At 37.7% G+C, this 16,147-nt stretch overlaps 1 pseudogene; it reads left to right on the plus strand.

Moving 5' to 3' along the window:
• The window catches only part of LOC134934252 (oocyte zinc finger protein XlCOF6.1-like), a 40,056-nt pseudogene extending 25,323 nt beyond the window's left edge, over window positions 1-14,733 (plus strand).
• The last annotated feature ends 1,414 nt before the right edge of the window (window positions 14,734-16,147 follow it).

Here is a 16,147-nt window from a genome sequence, read left to right on the forward strand (position 1 = left end):
TCCGAATCTTTCTATCTCTAAGTTCTCTAGTTTCTTTGTTAATTTTCCTCATAATTTCTTCTTCTGCTTTTTTGAAATCCTCTGATTCCTTATATGGTTCAATCAGAATGAACAAATGGTTAATGTCTTCATTGACCAGATTTAAAGATCTCTTACGTTCTTTCAAAATGAGATCTATTAGTTTATGTGAGCAATGGTCTAGAGTCATTTGCCATTCATTCTGAAAACTTGGATCAGTGCCATTAAAGGAAGGAGGTTTGATTAATTGTAAACCTTTAGGGATTAGATTATCAGTCTGATACTTATCTAGAGTGACAACCTCCCACCATATCCTATTTTCTTTAAGCATGGCTACTTCCAATTTCTTACATATGCTGTTAAGGTCTTCATCACAACAATTATCCTCTATATTAGAGGTTTGAAATAATTCTTTTACAGAGATATTTCTGTTATCACGAAAAGTAAACATGTTTGCAGCAAGGTTCAGGTGAAAGAGTGGGGGTGACAATAGTAGAGTAGAAAAAACCTTAACCACTGCGCAATAAACTCAAACAATGCAGCCTGGGTACTTCTAGGTCCACCAAACCCTTACAGAAATACAGAAACAAAAAGAGAAAACCCTGTGGCGCAGAGAAGAAGTTCCATGTACAGGATTTGTAATAATAAAATGAGAAAGTCAATACAGTCCCTTTCGTCTTCGATCCTCCATGAATGTTTTCTAAACTTGTAGTACCTCAAAAATAGGAGAGAGACACTTAGTGTAACACTGTGGGGAATTATTCGGAATTGATGATACAATGGCACACTCACATGGACTATGAATAATTAGTGCTCGTCATCCACCAAATTTGAGAGTAGTAGCCTCCTGTATCTTCCTCCAATAAATCTCAAAATAAGGGAGAGACACTTAGTGCAACACCATTGGGATAATTCACAAAACTAGTGTAAATGTAGGTAGCACACTCACAATTGAGTTAGATCATAAATGCTCATCATCCACCACAAATAGGAGTAGAACTTGATGTTACTTCACCCAAATAGAATATGGACTAAGGATGATTGGTGCCCGTCATCCACCCAATTTGAGAGTAGTGGCCTTGTGTATCTTCCTCCAGTAAATCTCAAAAATAGGAGAGAGACACTTAGTGTAACACTGTGGGGAATTATTCGGAATTGATGATACAATGGCACACTCACATGGACTATGAATAATTAGTGCTCGTCATCCACCAAATTTGAGAGTAGTAGCCTCCTGTATCTTCCTCCAATAAATCTCAAAATAAGGGAGAGACACTTAGTGCAACACCATTGGGATAATTCACAAAACTAGTGTAAATGTAGGTAGCACACTCACAATTGAGTTAGATCATAAATGCTCATCATCCACCACAAATAGGAGTAGAACTTGATGTTACTTCACCCAAATAGAATATGGACTAAGGATGATTGGTGCCCGTCATCCACCCAATTTGAGAGTAGTGGCCTTGTGTATCTTCCTCCAGTAAATCTCAAAAATAGGAGAGAGACACTTAGTGTAACACTGTGGGGAATTATTCGGAATTGATGATACAATGGCACACTCACATGGACTATGAATAATTAGTGCTCGTCATCCACCAAATTTGAGAGTAGTAGCCTCCTGTATCTTCCTCCAATAAATCTCAAAATAAGGGAGAGACACTTAGTGCAACACCATTGGGATAATTCACAAAACTAGTGTAAATGTAGGTAGCACACTCACAATTGAGTTAGATCATAAATGCTCATCATCCACCACAAATAGGAGTAGAACTTGATGTTACTTCACCCAAATAGAATATGGACTAAGGATGATTGGTGCCCGTCATCCACCCAATTTGAGAGTAGTGGCCTTGTGTATCTTCCTCCAGTAAATCTCAAATAAGGGAGAGACACTTAGTGCAACACCATTGGGATAATTCACACAAGTGGGGTAAATAATAGGTAACACACTCACATTTGTGTATGATCATATAAGCTTATCATCCACCAGAATGGAAATGAAAACTTTGTATTCCTTCACCCAATTGGAATAATCAATAGGAATATATTGAACTCTTCCTCCTCCAATAAGAATGTGTTATCATAAAATGTTCTCCTCCAGTACAATATGTAAAATAGAGGAAGCAGAATAGTGCAACACTGTTTTTCTTAAAAACACATATTTTTAATAACCAGGTTACTCACATTTAATACAAACAAGAAAAACATGTATCTCCTTCAAAAGGAGTGGCTCACACTGGGAATCAGCTTCCACGAACTGAATAGATCGGGATGGAAAAGGTCAGAAGTCCTTGTCTAAGGAGTGTCTCGACACAGTGCTGGTCCCCACGGGAGTCAAATCCACCTGCTTAACGCGTTTCGGACTTTAGGCGTCCTTCATCAGAAGCATGGTGGTATTGTGCACTGATAAACTATTTATACCCTAAACAATTATCTTCTAATAACGGTCTCCACACCCTCTGTGTTTCCGGGCGTCACAAAGGAAATTCAAACCACCGAATCGCGTGTATATTTGACGCGACGTCACTTCCGCCTGTCCACAGGAAACAACTTCTTGCGTTCCACTGTGTTTCACGGTCCGGAAGGACGGCTTCTGGAGTCGCGTTTCGTCACTTCCGGTCAAAGCATCCGTCGCTTAATTGCGTTCCACTTAGATGCGGAAGGGGAACTGGGGTGGTGGCGTGTCTCCAAGGCAACGGGGTTTGAATGGCCGGACGCTTTAGATATCACAGACGGTGTGATCCCTATAACATAAACATGTGTAAAATACAAAGATATTAAAAACTTATATATTAATATAAAAAGAACTTAAATATTGGTATAAAAAGAAGGAGGAGAGAGGTGAGTTTGAAGTGAAGGAACTACAAGAAATGTTTCAACTCGAATTCTCCATTTAAACCTCTGGGGACTAGAGTTTTCAATTGGAAGATCCATTTCATCTCTGCTTTAGAGAGTCTTATGTCAACTTCTTTACATCTCCAGCTGGTCTGAACCTGCTGAATGCCCCAAAAGGATTTAATATAACATTCTTTAGAGTTATGTTTCTCTTTAAAATGTGCCGAAAGGGTGTGTGAATCAAGACCCTTTTTAATATTGTAAATATGTTCTGCTAAACGAGTTTTCAGATTTCTTGTAGTTTTACCTATATATAATAGGTTACATGTGCATTGTACCGCATACACCACATTTTTGGAACAGCAAGTGATGAAGTCCTTTATTGGATATATCTTTCCATTTACTGTAAATTCCCTAATTTTTGATGGATTGTCTTTAGCAGTTGTTCTACACATAAGACACAAACCACAACGGTGAAAACCTTGTATTCTCAGACTAGTTCGTTTTTCTTCTTCTATGCTACTTCGAACTAATTTGTTTTTAAGGTTTGGTGCCCTTCTATAAATGAAAGATGGTTTTTCAGGGATTTCTTTTCCAATTACTGGGTCCTTCAATAATAATGACCAGTTCCTTTTAATACAATTTTCTATTTCCTTATGGTTGGAACTATACCTACTAATGAAAGACCACATATATTTACCACGATTGGATTCAGTGGTTTGATTTTTACATTTAAGTAAATCAGATCTATTTACTTACAAACCTCATTAATGGAAGAAACTAAACTAAGATTTGTAGAAAAGGGATATAAAAAAATGGAATTGGAAAAAGCAGAGATACGGATCAATCAGACAAATAGATCTTATTTACTTAAATGTAAAAATCAAACCACTGAATCCAATCGTGGTAAATATATGTGGTCTTTCATTAGTAGGTATAGTTCCAACCATAAGGAAATAGAAAATTGTATTAAAAGGAACTGGTCATTATTATTGAAGGACCCAGTAATTGGAAAAGAAATCCCTGAAAAACCATCTTTCATTTATAGAAGGGCACCAAACCTTAAAAACAAATTAGTTCGAAGTAGCATAGAAGAAGAAAAACGAACTAGTCTGAGAATACAAGGTTTTCACCGTTGTGGTTTGTGTCTTATGTGTAGAACAACTGCTAAAGTCAATCCATCAAAAATTAGGGAATTTACAGTAAATGGAAAGATATATCCAATAAAGGACTTCATCACTTGCTGTTCCAAAAATGTGGTGTATGCGGTACAATGCACATGTAACCTATTATATATAGGTAAAACTACAAGAAATCTGAAAACTCGTTTAGCAGAACATATTTACAATATTAAAAAGGGTCTTGATTCACACACCCTTTCGGCACATTTTAAAGAGAAACATAACTCTAAAGAATGTTATATTAAATCCTTTTGGGGCATTCAGCAGGTTCAGACCAGCTGGAGATGTAAAGATGTTGACATAAGACTCTCTAAAGCAGAGATGAAATGGATCTTCCAATTGAAAACTCTAGTCCCCAGAGGTTTAAATGGAGAATTCGAGTTGAAACATTTCTTGTAGTTCCTTCACTTCAAACTCACCTCTCTCCTCCTTCTTTTTATACCAATGTTTAAGTTCTTTTTATATTAATATATAAGTTTTTAATATCTTTGTATTTTACACATGTTTATGTTATAGGGATCACACCGTCTGTGATATCTAAAGCGTCCGGCCATTCAAACCCCGTTGCCTTGGAGACACGCCACCACCCCAGTTCCCCTTCCGCATCTAAGTGGAACGCAATTAAGCGACGGATGCTTTGACCGGAAGTGACGAAACGCGACTCCAGAAGCCGTCCTTCCGGACCGTGAAACACAGTGGAACGCAAGAAGTTGTTTCCTGTGGACAGGCGGAAGTGACGTCGCGTCAAATATACACGCGATTCGGTGGTTTGAATTTCCTTTGTGACGCCCGGAAACACAGAGGGTGTGGAGACCGTTATTAGAAGATAATTGTTTAGGGTATAAATAGTTTATCAGTGCACAATACCACCATGCTTCTGATGAAGGACGCCTAAAGTCCGAAACGCGTTAAGCAGGTGGATTTGACTCCCGTGGGGACCAGCACTGTGTCGAGACACTCCTTAGACAAGGACTTCTGACCTTTTCCATCCCGATCTATTCAGTTCGTGGAAGCTGATTCCCAGTGTGAGCCACTCCTTTTGAAGGAGATACATGTTTTTCTTGTTTGTATTAAATGTGAGTAACCTGGTTATTAAAAATATGTGTTTTTAAGAAAAACAGTGTTGCACTATTCTGCTTCCTCTATTTTACATATTGTACTGGAGGAGAACATTTTATGATAACACATTCTTATTGGAGGAGGAAGAGTTCAATATATTCCTATTGATTATTCCAATTGGGTGAAGGAATACAAAGTTTTCATTTCCATTCTGGTGGATGATAAGCTTATATGATCATACACAAATGTGAGTGTGTTACCTATTATTTACCCCACTTGTGTGAATTATCCCAATGGTGTTGCACTAAGTGTCTCTCCCTTATTTGAGATTTACTGGAGGAAGATACACAAGGCCACTACTCTCAAATTGGGTGGATGACGGGCACCAATCATCCTTAGTCCATATTCTATTTGGGTGAAGTAACATCAAGTTCTACTCCTATTTGTGGTGGATGATGAGCATTTATGATCTAACTCAATTGTGAGTGTGCTACCTACATTTACACTAGTTTTGTGAATTATCCCAATGGTGTTGCACTAAGTGTCTCTCCCTTATTTTGAGATTTATTGGAGGAAGATACAGGAGGCTACTACTCTCAAATTTGGTGGATGACGAGCACTAATTATTCATAGTCCATGTGAGTGTGCCATTGTATCATCAATTTCGAATAATTCCCCACAGTGTTACACTAAGTGTCTCTCTCCTATTTTTGAGATTTACTGGAGGAAGATACACAAGGCCACTACTCTCAAATTGGGTGGATGACGGGCACCAATCATCCTTAGTCCATATTCTATTTGGGTGAAGTAACATCAAGTTCTACTCCTATTTGTGGTGGATGATGAGCATTTATGATCTAACTCAATTGTGAGTGTGCTACCTACATTTACACTAGTTTTGTGAATTATCCCAATGGTGTTGCACTAAGTGTCTCTCCCTTATTTTGAGATTTATTGGAGGAAGATACAGGAGGCTACTACTCTCAAATTTGGTGGATGACGAGCACTAATTATTCATAGTCCATGTGAGTGTGCCATTGTATCATCAATTCCGAATAATTCCCCACAGTGTTACACTAAGTGTCTCTCTCCTATTTTTGAGATTTACTGGAGGAAGATACACAAGGCCACTACTCTCAAATTGGGTGGATGACGGGCACCAATCATCCTTAGTCTATATTCTATTTGGGTGAAGTAACATCAAGTTCTACTCCTATTTGTGGTGGATGATGAGCATTTATGATCTAACTCAATTGTGAGTGTGCTACCTACATTTACACTAGTTTTGTGAATTATCCCAATGGTGTTGCACTAAGTGTCTCTCCCTTATTTTGAGATTTATTGGAGGAAGATACAGGAGGCTACTACTCTCAAATTTGGTGGATGACGAGCACTAATTATTCATAGTCCATGTGAGTGTGCCATTGTATCATCAATTCCGAATAATTCCCCACAGTGTTACACTAAGTGTCTCTCTCCTATTTTTGAGGTACTACAAGTTTAGAAAACATTCATGGAGGATCGAAGACGAAAGGGACTGTATTGACTTTCTCATTTTATTATTACAAATCCTGTACATGGAACTTCTTCTCTGCGCCACAGGGTTTTCTCTTTTTGTTTCTGTATTTCTGTAAGGGTTTGGTGGACCTAGAAGTACCCAGGCTGCATTGTTTGAGTTTATTGCGCAGTGGTTAAGGTTTTTTCTACTCTACTATTGTCACCCCCACTCTTTCACCTGAACCTTGCTGCAAACATGTTTACTTTTCGTGATAACAGAAATATCTCTGTAAAAGAATTATTTCAAACCTCTAATATAGAGGATAATTGTTGTGATGAAGACCTTAACAGCATATGTAAGAAATTGGAAGTAGCCATGCTTAAAGAAAATAGGATATGGTGGGAGGTTGTCACTCTAGATAAGTATCAGACTGATAATCTAATCCCTAAAGGTTTACAATTAATCAAACCTCCTTCCTTTAATGGCACTGATCCAAGTTTTCAGAATGAATGGCAAATGACTCTAGACCATTGCTCACATAAACTAATAGATCTCATTTTGAAAGAACGTAAGAGATCTTTAAATCTGGTCAATGAAGACATTAACCATTTGTTCATTCTGATTGAACCATATAAGGAATCAGAGGATTTCAAAAAAGCAGAAGAAGAAATTATGAGGAAAATTAACAAAGAAACTAGAGAACTTAGAGATAGAAAGATTCGGAAATATAATAGAGATCTTAATGCCTCTAAAAGTGTTACAGGGGGACAGAGTGTTAAGGATCCCATTAATTTATCAATTACCAAAAATGTTAGTGTGAGAGAAAAAGTGTTGCCTTCCAAAGTCCCCATGAAAATATCTAAAGATTTAGAAACCCCAAAATACCAAAGAAATACACAAAAAAGGAGAAATAATCATGGAGATAGACATGGATATAGACAAACACTAGAAAGACAAACATGGAGGAACACTAGCAATAGGGAAAATTGGAATGACGGAGGAGGAGAGCCTTTAATGTATAATCGTGATCAGCATCAGAGAGATGTTAGAAACAACGATAACAGATACTTACCATTACAGGATGATTGGAATAGAACCAATCCAACTTCTCATTTTCCAGAGTGGGACTTCAGATACAAAAGAAAGTTTTGAACACAGCCCCAACTAAAAGGGGTAATAGAGGAGGTAAAAAATCCAAACCCAAAAATATAAATAAAAGTAAACCCTCAGTTACAGAGTCTTTAGAACCTTTGGTAGAGGGAGATAGGATGAAAATTTTTAACTTAAGTAAAAGACAATTATCCGATGATGAGGAGAGAGTTCTGATGAAAGGGTTAAAATACGCCCCGAGCATTAAAGCAGACCCCTTTGATACATACATTGATTTTCAAAAATGTATACGCAAAATAACTGTAAAGAAATTCTTTTTAAGTAAAGATAATGTCAGTACTGAGGAACAAATTGAAGTTCCAACCAGACCTGTTTATAAAAATAAATCCACTTTCTATCCCTCCTTCTGTAAGGGAAGTTTCATTGAGTGTTTCAACAAAATTGTTAGTGAAGAATTGGAAGAACTAACATCCCTTCCAAAGAAACATCAAAGATGTAACCTCACAAAAAGGGAATTTATGGCCCTAAAAAATCTTCAGGAGGACAAAAACCTCATTATTAAGCCCGCCGATAAGGGGGGAAGTGTGGTCTTGATGGATAGAGAGGCATATATGGGGGAGATCTATAAACAACTAAATTCTGGTAATACATATAGAAAATTGAAAACTGACCCTACAAATAGAATAATAAAGGAACTGGTTGACTTTACTACACTTGCAGTAAGTAAAGGAGTTTTAACACAAAATGAATGTGAATACATCAATAAAAAAAATCCGTCAACACCCACTATGTATATTTTACCAAAAATACACAAAGATCCTGTACACCCCCCCGGAAGACCAATAATCTCTGGGACAAACAGCATTACGAGTAATCTTTCTGCTGTAATTGATGGATTTCTACAACCTTTGGTTAAAAATACTAGAGCCTACCTTAAGGATACGACTGATGTCCTTACCAAAATTTATAATCTGCAGTGGGATGAACAGTGCATTTTAGGTAGTGCTGATGTCAGTACGTTATATACCATCATTGATTCTGCAAAGGGTCTGGAGGCTGTTTCTTTCTTTTTGGACCAGAGTGATTTGGACTTAGATACTAAGGAATTTATTCTGAAAGGAATAGATTTTATCCTTAAGAACAATTACTTTCTTTTTGACGGTAATTATTATATTCAGTCAATTGGGACTGCGATGGGTACCAGGTTCGCCCCCAGCTACGCCAACCTCTTTATGTCATTCTGGGAGGGAACTTCGGTTTGGCCGAATGGTGAGCTGGGGGCGGGCCTGGTATCCTGGCAAAGGTTCATTGATGACGTTCTGTTCATCTGGAATGGCTCCCAAGAGAGTCTTAATACTTTCTGTGATTCCCTAAATCAAAATGATTGTAATATTAATCTTACGTTTCAACTTAGTAAGATTGAGATAACCTTTTTAGATCTCTGTATCTATGTAAAAAATGGAGAAATCCATACAAAAAATTACCGTAAGCCAACAGATTGTAATAGTTATATATTTAGAGATAGCCTCCATCATGACAACTGGTTGAGTGGGATCCCCTTCGGACAATTTAGCCGTATTAAGAGGAATTGTTCAGAACCTGAGGTTTGTAATTCATTAATGGAAGAAACTAAACTAAGATTTGTAGAAAAGGGATATAAAAAAATGGAATTGGAAAAAGCAGAGATACGGATCAATCAGACAAATAGATCTGATTTACTTAAATGTAAAAATCAAACCACTGAATCCAATCGTGGTAAATATATGTGGTCTTTCATTAGTAGGTATAGTTCCAACCATAAGGAAATAGAAAATTGTATTAAAAGGAACTGGTCATTATTATTGAAGGACCCAGTAATTGGAAAAGAAATCCCTGAAAAACCATCTTTCATTTATAGAAGGGCACCAAACCTTAAAAACAAATTAGTTCGAAGTAGCATAGAAGAAGAAAAATGAACTAGTCTGAGAATACAAGGTTTTCACCGTTGTGGTTTGTGTCTTATGTGTAGAACAACTGCTAAAGACAATCCATCAAAAATTAGGGAATTTACAGTAAATGGAAAGATATATCCAATAAAGGACTTCATCACTTGCTGTTCCAAAAATGTGGTGTATGCGGTACAATGCACATGTAACCTATTATATATAGGTAAAACTACAAGAAATCTGAAAACTCGTTTAGCAGAACATATTTACAATATTAAAAAGGGTCTTGATTCACACACCCTTTCGGCACATTTTAAAGAGAAACATAACTCTAAAGAATGTTATATTAAATCCTTTTGGGGCATTCAGCAGGTTCAGACCAGCTGGAGATGTAAAGATGTTGACATAAGACTCTCTAAAGCAGAGATGAAATGGATCTTCCAATTGAAAACTCTAGTCCCCAGAGGTTTAAATGGAGAATTCGAGTTGAAACATTTCTTGTAGTTCCTTCACTTCAAACTCACCTCTCTCCTCCTTCTTTTTATACCAATGTTTAAGTTCTTTTTATATTAATATATAAGTTTTTAATATCTTTGTATTTTACACATGTTTATGTTATAGGGATCACACCGTCTGTGATATCTAAAGCGTCCGGCCATTCAAACCCCGTTGCCTTGGAGACACGCCACCACCCCAGTTCCCCTTCCGCATCTAAGTGGAACGCAATTAAGCGACGGATGCTTTGACCGGAAGTGACGAAACGCGACTCCAGAAGCCGTCCTTCCGGACCGTGAAACACAGTGGAACGCAAGAAGTTGTTTCCTGTGGACAGGCGGAAGTGACGTCGCGTCAAATATACACGCGATTCGGTGGTTTGAATTTCCTTTGTGACGCCCGGAAACACAGAGGGTGTGGAGACCGTTATTAGAAGATAATTGTTTAGGGTATAAATAGTTTATCAGTGCACAATACCACCATGCTTCTGATGAAGGACGCCTAAAGTCCGAAACGCGTTAAGCAGGTGGATTTGACTCCCGTGGGGACCAGCACTGTGTCGAGACACTCCTTAGACAAGGACTTCTGACCTTTTCCATCCCGATCTATTCAGTTCGTGGAAGCTGATTCCCAGTGTGAGCCACTACTTTTGAAGGAGATACATGTTTTTCTTGTTTGTATTAAATGTGAGTAACCTGGTTATTAAAAATATGTGTTTTTAAGAAAAACAGTGTTGCACTATTCTGCTTCCTCTATTTTACATATTGTACTGGAGGAGAACATTTTATGATAACACATTCTTATTGGAGGAGGAAGAGTTCAATATATTCCTATTGATTATTCCAATTGGGTGAAGGAATACAAAGTTTTCATTTCCATTCTGGTGGATGATAAGCTTATATGATCATACACAAATGTGAGTGTGTTACCTATTATTTACCCCACTTGTGTGAATTATCCCAATGGTGTTGCACTAAGTGTCTCTCCCTTATTTGAGATTTACTGGAGGAAGATACACAAGGCCACTACTCTCAAATTGGGTGGATGACGGGCACCAATCATCCTTAGTCCATATTCTATTTGGGTGAAGTAACATCAAGTTCTACTCCTATTTGTGGTGGATGATGAGCATTTATGATCTAACTCAATTGTGAGTGTGCTACCTACATTTACACTAGTTTTGTGAATTATCCCAATGGTGTTGCACTAAGTGTCTCTCCCTTATTTTGAGATTTATTGGAGGAAGATACAGGAGGCTACTACTCTCAAATTTGGTGGATGATGAGCACTAATTATTCATAGTCCATGTGAGTGTGCCATTGTATCATCAATTCCGAATAATTCCCCACAGTGTTACACTAAGTGTCTCTCTCCTATTTTTGAGATTTACTGGAGGAAGATACACAAGGCCACTACTCTCAAATTGGGTGGATGACGGGCACCAATCATCCTTAGTCCATATTCTATTTGGGTGAAGTAACATCAAGTTCTACTCCTATTTGTGGTGGATGATGAGCATTTATGATCTAACTCAATTGTGAGTGTGCTACCTACATTTACACTAGTTTTGTGAATTATCCCAATGGTGTTGCACTAAGTGTCTCTCCCTTATTTTGAGATTTATTGGAGGAAGATACAGGAGGCTACTACTCTCAAATTTGGTGGATGACGAGCACTAATTATTCATAGTCCATGTGAGTGTGCCATTGTATCATCAATTCCGAATAATTCCCCACAGTGTTACACTAAGTGTCTCTCTCCTATTTTTGAGGTACTACAAGTTTAGAAAACATTCATGGAGGATCGAAGACGAAAGGGACTGTATTGACTTTCTCATTTTATTATTACAAATCCTGTACATGGAACTTCTTCTCTGCGCCACAGGGTTTTCTCTTTTTGTTTCTGCAAAATGATACTGTTACCTAAAATGTTGTATGTCCTTTGACAGTCTCCAGTGTATATATTTCCCTCTTTTTTCAGGAAGCTGAATAGTATTCTCTCCTCTTTAGTCTGGGCTAATAAGAGACCTAGGATTCAATTAAACACCTTTACTGTAACCAGACTGGATGAAGGATTGACACGCCCCAATTTTCAGTTGTATTACTATGCTGCTCAAATATCGCATATGAGGTCATGGTTTCAGGAGGTTGATAGCTCCTCTCTACATTCTGCATTTATTCACTACTATTACCCTAATTTCACTCCTCCTCAGGTTCTATTAAGTGGGAATATGTCTACCTACTCTACCCCTATTGTTTTCCAATCTGTAAAAATTTGGTGGTCACCTAGAAAGGTGGCTGAGTTTGAGGACTTGGATCTGGATACCCCCACTTTGGCATTCACAGTGGCTATCAGAATTATATTATTTTGAAGGGAAGGTGGCGTGGGCCCCTAACGATGTGGTGTCCCTGTCCCAGGTGTACTGTAATGGGGTATTTAAATCATTCCAACAGCTTAAAGAGCAATTTGCCTTACCCAATTCCTATTTTTTTAGATACCTCCAGCTTAGGCATGCACTGCACTCACAGTTTGGAGACTCCCCGCCCTTGATAAGTGTGTTTTCTACTAAAACCTTTATTCTCGGTCTTGGATGTAATAAGACTGTCCCCCTGCCTTATTCCTACCTCCATGCTCAGTTTCACATTGATCCTCTATTCCATCTCCACGCGAGCTGGGAGACTGATCTTGGTTGTTTGGATGATGAAGAGTGGGATCTCTCTATCAAATACCCACGTATGGCTACGAAATCTCTTAGATTTCAGCAGATCCCGTTTTACATACTTCACCATACCTATATGACCAATGTGAGACTGAGCAGGATTGGGGATGGTCAATCTGCAATATGCCCTAAATGCGGTGCTGCCCAGGAGACTTTTTTACATCTTCTGTGGGACTGCACTGTTTTGCAGATACTCTGGATGAGGGTCAGGTTGATTCTGGAGGAAAAGGGTGTTCCTTTAATATTACTAACTCTGAAATGATTTGTTCTTGGAGTGGATGCTTCTAGTTCTCTCTCCAAATAGGAGGGTCTGTATGTTCATAATATGTGTGCATTAGTGAAAGTGTGTATTTCTAGAGGGTGGTTGGCATAAAATGGTCCCACATTATCTGCTTTTAGAGCACTTGTCAATGACACCATTTTAAGGAACGCTATGTTTATATGCAAAATAATGGCAGCTCTATGTTTGAGGGATTTTGGTCTTTTTGGCTTGAATCTACTAACTCAGCACAAGATATTCCTCTGTTACCTACAGTAAGTGATGATATGATCAGTTCAGAATGTAAATCTTTGGTCTTACTGTTTATACTTTTTATAATATTGTTATTAGGGTTTACATCAGGGAGTTGGGATCTTCGGATCACTAGGTCACTTACATGTTTAAAATTTAAAAAATTATATTGATGGGAGTATAATAATACACATACTCTTTTCTTTTCTTGAACTGATTATTTTATTATATCATAGATCGATTGTTTCTTTGACTTGTTTTATATTTACCCAATTATTTCGGTATCCGACTGTATTTATACTGCTCTTCCTTTTACGTGATATTGCTTATATTATGAGTGTATGTGCTACTGTTTCTTAAATAAAAAAATGGCTCTAAAACAAAAATTCAACCCTAATATCTTGCGCTATACTTCTAGTCTCAAACCACCAAGAAATACCATCTGTCAGATAAGGTATTAAAAGTAGATTACAGATAGAAAAGGATTCTCGTGGGAGCCAATATGCCTTTTGTATGACAATAATTAAAAGTTTTTATTGTACAGAAACAAACGATATTTATCCTAAGCGTTCGTTACTGACACAACCTTCTAAAATATTTAGAATATCCAATGATTACATCCAATCACATATTCAATTCGATAAATATAATATCTAGATAGACTTCAAAAAAATATATATAAATTTGGTTGAAATTAGATGATGTTACGTTCCGTATTTTCAATCAAGAGTGGTGGAACCTTATAGTCTACCTCTCCCACGAGAATCCTTTTCTATCTGTAAAAAAATGACTCTATTTAAAAAAAATGATCTTTTTTCTTACAGGACAAAATTGGAGCAGGATTCCCACTAAGAATATTAGAAGACATAGTAGACAGGGGCACTGTTCTCATTCAAGCCAATTAAGTAATTAATTTCCTTATAAAATTCAGGAGGTTTTGCAAAAAAAATTTGATAGGAGAACCCTAAAGCTAATTTGTATCGCAGCTAATACATTATGAGTCTCATGGGACAGAAACCACATCTGTGCTCTGAGTGTGACAAAAGCTTTACATATACATCACAGCTTCTCACACATCAGAGGAGTCACACAGGAGAAACCATTTACATGTTCTGAATGCAGCAAATGTTTTTCCCGTAAGTCATATCTTGTTTTACACCAGGGGAGTCACACAGGAGAGAAGGCATTTAAATGCTCTGAATGCACCAAATGTTATATCAACAAGGTAGATCTTATTATACTGCTCAGAATGTAGTAAATGTTTCACAAGAAAGACACATCTTATTATACATCAGAGGATTCACACAGGAGAGAAACCATTTCAATGCTCAGAATGTAGTAAATGTTTTACCAGAAAGACACATCTTATTATACATTAGAGGAGTCACACAGGAGAGAAACCATTTCAATGCTCAGAATGCAGTAAGTGTTTCACCAGAAAGACATATCTTGTTGTACATCAAAGGATTCATACAGGATTCATACAGGAGAGAAACCATTTACATGCTCTGAATGTAGCAAGTGTTTTTACAAAAAGTCTCATCTTGTTAACCATCAGAAGTCACACATTAGAGGAACCATATGAATGCTCTCAATGCAGCAAGTATAAAATAACACTTATACCACTTTCACATTGCAATAACGGGTCGCACCCAGGAATTGTACATTGGTCCTTCCTGGGTGCGACCCGCCAAGAGACTTCTTTTAGACTGGGAGTGCGGCCCAGCAACATAGCGGGTTGCCATTGGGGGTGGGAGCAGATGCAGCACCACCATTATCGGGGATAGGATTGGAGGTGGCGCTTGTTGATGGGATCATCTCCATGTTACCTCCAACATAGTCTGAACAAGGCCCGGATCGCATCGACCTGGGGAACCCATTCACACTGCACCTGACCCTGTAATTACTCAGGAATAACCCTGTTTTATTTCCGGGTTGAAATACCGGGTCAGGTGACAAAGGAATTTTTTTAATTACCCCTTTCACACTGCTCATTGACACGCGTCGACCAGGCAGTATACTGGGTTACTTGTGTGGTGTGAAAGGGGTTTCAGTAATCACATGAGGAGTGTCTATGAGGGCCTGAATGTAGCCTGTTTGTTAAGTAAGTTAACATGTATCACTTCAATATGGTTACAAGTGAGGACATTTTTATTTTCTGAATGTGACATCATTTTTTTAAATTAATCAGTTGTGTTAAGGACTGGAGAGAAGAAACATCTATAGATTAATTTTTGCACCAGTGTTATGTAATAAACAATGTGCATGGTAAAACTGCCTACAAATTGCCTGAAATTGTTATTTATTTATTTGTAAATATAATGTTTACACTGTCATGGCACAAGGGGTGCTAATACTGACAACTAACACAATAGTTTACAACAAAAAAGAGATGATAATAATAATAATTTTATTTATATAGCACTCTTTCTCCAATAGGACTCAAGGCGCTTAACAGATACATAGCATAATATAGTACAGAAAATAATGAAGTACATTTTCATAAAATACAAAAGCATGAAGATACTAAAAGGGACATTATGGAAATGCTTGAGTAAACAGGAAAGTCTTGAGTCTACTTTTGAAGGATTCTATAGTTGGGGCCTCTCGCACTGTGTGGGGAAGTGAGTTCCATAGAGTTGGAGCCACATGACTAAAAGCTCGACTCCCAGATGAATTACGGGAGATTCTAGGTACTGCTAACAGTCCTAAATCTACAGATTGCAGTAATCGAGTGGGACAGTATGGGTTCAGAAGCTGCTTCAGGTACCTTGGGCCCTGGTCATGTAATGC

This window comes from Pseudophryne corroboree, chromosome 6 (assembly GCF_028390025.1).
Source record: "Pseudophryne corroboree isolate aPseCor3 chromosome 6, aPseCor3.hap2, whole genome shotgun sequence".
Classification (NCBI taxonomy): Eukaryota; Metazoa; Chordata; class Amphibia; order Anura; family Myobatrachidae; genus Pseudophryne; species Pseudophryne corroboree.